Below are 6,323 nucleotides of genomic sequence, written 5' to 3'. Positions count from 1 at the left end.
GGAGACGTGGCAGTGACGTCACACAGGGGAGGGCGGTATCTGGTTTCATGTTGCACCACTTTTGTGCAAAAGCGGTTTCGGAGGAGGGGGCTCCGCCACAGCCGAGAGGGCGACGCATGGTGGGAGTACGACAGGAAAACCGCCCATCTCCCGGGCGTTAACCCTCAGTGCATCGGGGCACAAAAGGACCCGCCCATCATAGATCTTGGGCGCGCCAGATCTGACGGTCGGCAGCACCATCAAAATGGCGGAAGGATATATACGAGGCCGCGACGCTTTTTATTAATTGTTTTAATCTAGCAGGGGGGAAACTATAGGAAAGTGGGTTTTGGGTTATATAAGAGCGGGCTGAAATATATTTATATGCATGACCTTAGGATAGGGGCGGGAAATGAGTATTGTAGGGTTAGGACTTAGGGGAAATGGTCTATTAGTGTGACCAGATGTCAGACTAACTCCAGGTTAGGACACGGAAGGGTTAGTAGGAGCCCCAGATGGACTACTTTTTCCCGGACTTGATAAATATGGCTATAGTGCCAAAGGGGGGGGTTATTTAATATTTTTTGGGGATTTCATATAATTTCAGTAGTAAATGGGGATGGGGAAATGATAGAGGGAGCTATATAATAGAGTTAGGAGTTAATATGAATTTGTGAGGTGAAGTGTAGGGGAGAGACTAAGTTTGGGAATTGAAATTTAGACATAGGAAGGGAATAGACTGTGGAGACATGATTTTTACACAAGAAATGTGGCTTCTCTTCACTGAAGAAAGTCAAAGCTTGACTTGGTCTTTTACAAAAATGAAGTGATAACAGGACTGGTTGGGGAGATCCCAAGGTCCTTTAGGGGGATATTAGTAAGAGACTTTTAGGGGGAGTGAAAGGAAGTTAGACATGCTTCCAGAATTCTGTCATCAAAACACTGCTTTGGTACCTCTGCCACTGATGAGATGAGCTTTCTTTGCCAAGGCCAAAACTGAAGATAATCTTGCTTCTGCAACCCCAGGCTACCTACCCAGCTTAATACACCTAGCATTTTTTGTTACTTCAGGAAGGGTGCACTTAGACTTGCAAACCCTGATTGCCTTTTTCTTTTTAACTGCCCTCCTATCTAAATGTACCCTTATCTCTTCCAAGGGCCCAGATTAAGCAGTTGGGCTCCTTTGTTTCTCTACCTATCTACAAATCTGCCAAGATTAAGCTGTTTGGACAGATAATGATTCTCTATATTCTAAAACAAGAAATTGAAACCTAGGGAGGCCAAGATTAAGCTGTTTGGCCTTCCCTTAACAAAAAATTCTTCAAGATGATTAACTCATCAAAATTTGGAATACAGCAGTGGCATTTAGACTGGCACACTTTCATGGCCTCTTCTTTGGCCTCTTAAGGAAATATGGAACATTGCAGCCTGCAAAGTATGACATATTTGGCATGTACAAATGTCAATCATGAAAGATGAACACCTGTTGCAACAGGAGGCTAACAGTGGCTCCACTTGGGGATGGCTTTTCCTTGTGAAAAGCCAAGAACAACAGGTCAGACTGCCTTGATCTTCTATTGATGCTGTGGACTGAAAAATTTCTTTGTCCTGGCTACTAAAAGTGTGAAACTTTGAAATATGAGCAGCCCTCTTCTCAACTGAAATATTGTGAAATACATAGCACTGCCTGCTTTCTTCTGCGTGCTTGATATTATATACAATGTTTCTTGAGCATTGCCTTTGAAATAGATCCAAAACATGGATCAAAACTAATGTATTTCCCTTAGCCTCTGATCTAGAAACAGTTGCTGATGTGAAACTAAAAAAATTGCATCCTCTTTTATTGATACTGTTTGACTGAAGACTGCAAGCTGCAAACAGTTTCTTTTTACCATGAATTGCTGTGATATGACAGCGCTACTCTTGCTGTTTTGCTGAGATTAATGTAGAGATAGAGCTTTTAAAAATGGAATACTGGCATTGACTGTGTCTTCACAAACTTTGTTGCTGCTCCTCTAACACTCAGACTGCTTATACAAAAAATAAAAACAAAGTGCTGATATATACAAATATTAATGTACAAAGAGATATATATAGAGCTGCCTTGTACCCCTTAAAAGGGATCATGGTAATGTTTTAACATTCGGCCATTAACAGGTGTTGTTGGGAAAAGTATCCAATACGGAATGACCCTATCCCACTCTAAGGGTGATAGTACCTCAGCAACAATCAAAGCAAAGCTATTCGAGATTACTTCTTTATGAGATGTACAAGAGGGGAGAAAGAGATCCACTAACCGATGTCTTCCGCTAATGATTGATCCAATCTTCTCTCCTTGCTGCTTGCTCCCAGCTCCTTGCTCTTTCACTGGCCCAGCTACACCAAGATCCTGCAAAATGGCAAGAGAGGGAAACTACAAGAAGCATACATTCATAATTGATTCAAGGATTAGAATAAATCAAATACACAAGTATAACAATACACCATTGAGACACATGCATATAGAAGAACCTCAAATGCTTTATTAATGGAAGAAGTAAAGTTCAGGAAGTGATACAACCATAAAAGGCCCAATCCAGCATCACCTCCCAGCAGAAAGAAATCTCCTCTTCGCCTCCTTCAAAGCAAATCACCCAATAGTTCTATATTCAAACCAACAACACTTCCTTACATTCACAAGATTCCAGCCTCCCTAGTCCTCATGAGAGAGCTCTATATATAGGAGTTTTGGAGAAAGGATGAGTCAGCTTGTAGCTGGCATGAAGCTGACTAGTGTTCTCTCCCACTTCAGTTATTCTTTAGTTCTTGAGTCCACTTGGAGGTTCTTGCTTCCACTTGGAGATCTAGACCCTCTTACTCATCACCAGTCGAATTCCCTGATCCAAGTGTCATTTTTGGAAGCTTCCTGGGCATTGACACCTTGAGGAATGACTGTGCCACTTGGCCAAATTCACCCAGTGCAGCTAGCCTTCTTTGCAGTTGACATTCAGCGCAGGTACACAGTGGAGCAGTTGACATTCAGCGCAGATGCTCAGTGGAGCAGTTGACATGATCTAGAATTAGCTTGTTTTTGAGTGTTTTCAGGTGGAGAACTGATATTCAGTGCTGTGGTTTGCTGACCTTGTTCCTCTAGGGGTAGGAACAACATGTTTAGGGACTTTGGATCCCTTAGATTATGGACATTTCATGCTTCATGCTGTAAGGCACAAAAATTTCTATAACAGTTGCCCCCTAAAGTATGAGGTCGTTTATCGGGTGAAATGCTTTATCAGGAGGATCCGAAGTTCATTCAATCGCTGAGAGGTGACCTGTAATAAAATACAATACAATACATTATTTTTCATTCTGCTTTCATGATCTAGCTGAGGCGGGCATTCCCATGCTCAGCTTTATAAATTCATTTTGGTACATAGAACAGACGATCGTCTGATGGTAGACTGATAATTCTCTACTGAAATTATCATCCTTTGAGTAGGATGATCATCTGCTGCAATGATGTACATGTCAAATGTCTTTATATTTCCTGAATATATATCGCAGCCCGGATGGATGAAACTAGATCCGGGGTCTTCAAACTCGTTCGATCTTCACTCTAAGTACAAGTCGATCCATGTGAGAATTGCGCTGAAGTCGAACATGGAAAGACATCGCTTGATTACCGGTCCATGATGTAAACCGTTAACAAGCGCGAGAGGAATCACCGATAATGATAATGACCCTCAAGGTACTGCAGTACAATTCACGTGGTGTGAATAAAGGACTTGGCGTCGAACACCACGCAAAATCTTCTGGTCGAAGGTCATTGATGTATACCTGTCGCCGGAAGTGAGAAACTTGCCATTGAGGCATGCAAGCTTCAAAGTACTGGGGGGGTTGTTCCTAGATCAACTTCTTGGATAATGAGCTGAAGTCGACAAGAAGCGATCCGTCAAAGGAGGGCCTTAATGAATCCCACATCAGTGACACGGAACGGAGCTAATGATTTTAGTGGAGGTGAAAACAATCTGTGACATATGATTCAGGGTGGCGATCATGGGTGGATGAAGGATAATGTATGGCAGTGGATGGGACACGGTTGACTCTTTCTGAACAACATCTCTTGAACATATAACGAAACTGATGCGATGGATCGGTAGCATTACCCAAATGTGGATGGTTTGGCGAAGACCATGGTGATGAGACCGGTGAATGAAACAACCCAACCCGATGTGATACGGAGGAAAAGTGTCATGTTCAAGAGCGACTTGCTACCATTAAAGCTTTGAGGTTCTCCCAATTTTTCCCCAGTCATTTCTGACCAGTACCTCTTTATTTTTGTCAAGCTTGAGGAGGATAACATATGCTTATTCTATAACCTGCCCTTCGGGCAAGCCCATCGCTATGTTTTAACGAGCTTAGCGATAGGGAAACTCGTCCTCGTCTAAAGACAAGTTTGTCGCTATTTAATCATTTTAACGAGTCTAACGACAAGGAAAACTCGGTCCTTTTCATTATTAGAGAGTCTGAAAAGGTACAGAAAGTTAACTCCAAAATTCCTTTTTCGTCATCTAATCCCTTAAGTCCGAAAAAGTATAAAACAATACAGAAGGGATGAATTTTCGATAACTTTAACGAGCCGAATAAAACAAGCGCTCGACCTTTTTGTGCAATAATCCCTCAGGTCCAAAAAGATTAAAATCTAGAGGAGGGATAGCTCTTCCGGTCACTTTAACGAGCTGGAAGGCCAAAACTCGGCAAACTTTTCATATTTTACGAGTCAGATGAAAAGAGCTCAAAGAAGACTCGTCTTTTGAGGAATGAGTGATAAATAGGGATAGCAGCAGATTCCAGGTGTTAGCGCTTGAGATTTCACCCTAGGTTGAGGAAGGTAAACCTTCAAGGCAACATCAAACCATTTCACCTCGTAGCTAGCCCTACGGGGTATGAGAAGGCTCTCTCCGGTCTATCTCGGCAAATTTTCAATGGGGTGAGATGACCAATCAAAGGTAACACTGATATTAGGCTAGTAAACTGATTAGGAAGTGTTGATTTGGGGTTTTTGGGGTTTTTAATTAAATGACGGGGCTTTTCTGGGCTGCATGGGAAAAATCACAGCTTGAACAGAGAAATATAATGACTACACAGATTATCAACTGAGGCAAGGTAGGCAAGCAATTTAACACCAAATCTAGATTTTAAATGGGATGGCAAGACTGGTGAGGAGCTGACAAGGGCATAGGAGATGAATCCTTATCAAACAGAAGAAAACATCGAACGTGAACAAACTTATAGGAGGAGCATATAATACTATGAATTCCTACCTAAACACTTCACACAGGGCAGGGTATGCTAATAAATTTCTTATTTCTTCTACAGCTTCACACAGGGCAGGGTCTGCCACATACCCTTCCATTGCATGAATGAATCAACAGGCACTGGAATGTCTGGATCGAATTGGAGTCGCCGGGTGAATGGTTCAGCCTGCATGAGTGTCTGACCGCTGTCCACCATCAGCATCAGATCTGGATCTTGATTGCATGTACCGGGACAAAACAATCAACAAGTTGAATGTTCTCCCCAGTATGGTCGCCACTATGTTAGCACTTGAGATTTCACCCTAGGCTGAGGAAGGTAAACCTTCAAGGCAACATCAAACCATTTCACCTCGTAGCTAGCCCTACGGGGTATGAGAAGGCTCTCTCCGGTCTATCTCGGCAAATTTTCAATGGGGTGAGATGACCAATCAAAGGTAACACTGATATTAGGCTAGTAAACTGATTAGGAAGTGTTGATTTGGGGTTTTTGGGGTTTTTAATTAAATGACGGGGCTTTTCTGGGCTGCATGGGCAAAATCACAGCTTGAACAGAGAAATATAATGACTACACAGATTATCAACTGAGGCAAGGTAGGCAAGCAATTTAACACCAAATCTAGATTTTAAATGGGATGGCAAGACTGGTGAGGAGCTGACAAGGGAATAGGAGATGAATCCTTGTCAAACAGAAGAAAACATCGAACGTGAACAAACTTATAGGAGGAGCATATAATACTATGAATTCCTACCTAAACACTTCATTTGTTCAGCTAGAAATGATCATGAAATGAAATGAAACATAACGGTTTACATATGTAACAGAGGAAAAACTAATGTTAAATTGTCATATCACATGAATCTCAGCAAACAGAGCTGTGAAATTCCATTAAATTCTCTGCCAAAAACTGTACAATGAAAGCTCTGTTCCAGCACTCAGCACTCAGAAAAAATCTCTCCCCTGACTTTTCTCTTTAACTTACAAATGAAGTTTTTAATATATCAAATAAACACAGCTGGGGGAAAAACAATCGACCCCAAGACCCGGCATTT

The sequence above is a fragment of the Pinus tabuliformis genome, chromosome J (genome assembly GCF_031772625.1).
Source record: "Pinus tabuliformis cultivar Carrire ecotype Pingquan chromosome J, CPIR1, whole genome shotgun sequence".
Lineage (NCBI taxonomy): Eukaryota > Viridiplantae > Streptophyta > Pinopsida > Pinales > Pinaceae > Pinus > Pinus tabuliformis.
The sequence above is the reverse complement of the archived record's forward strand: the minus strand, read 5'-3'. Positions refer to the sequence as shown.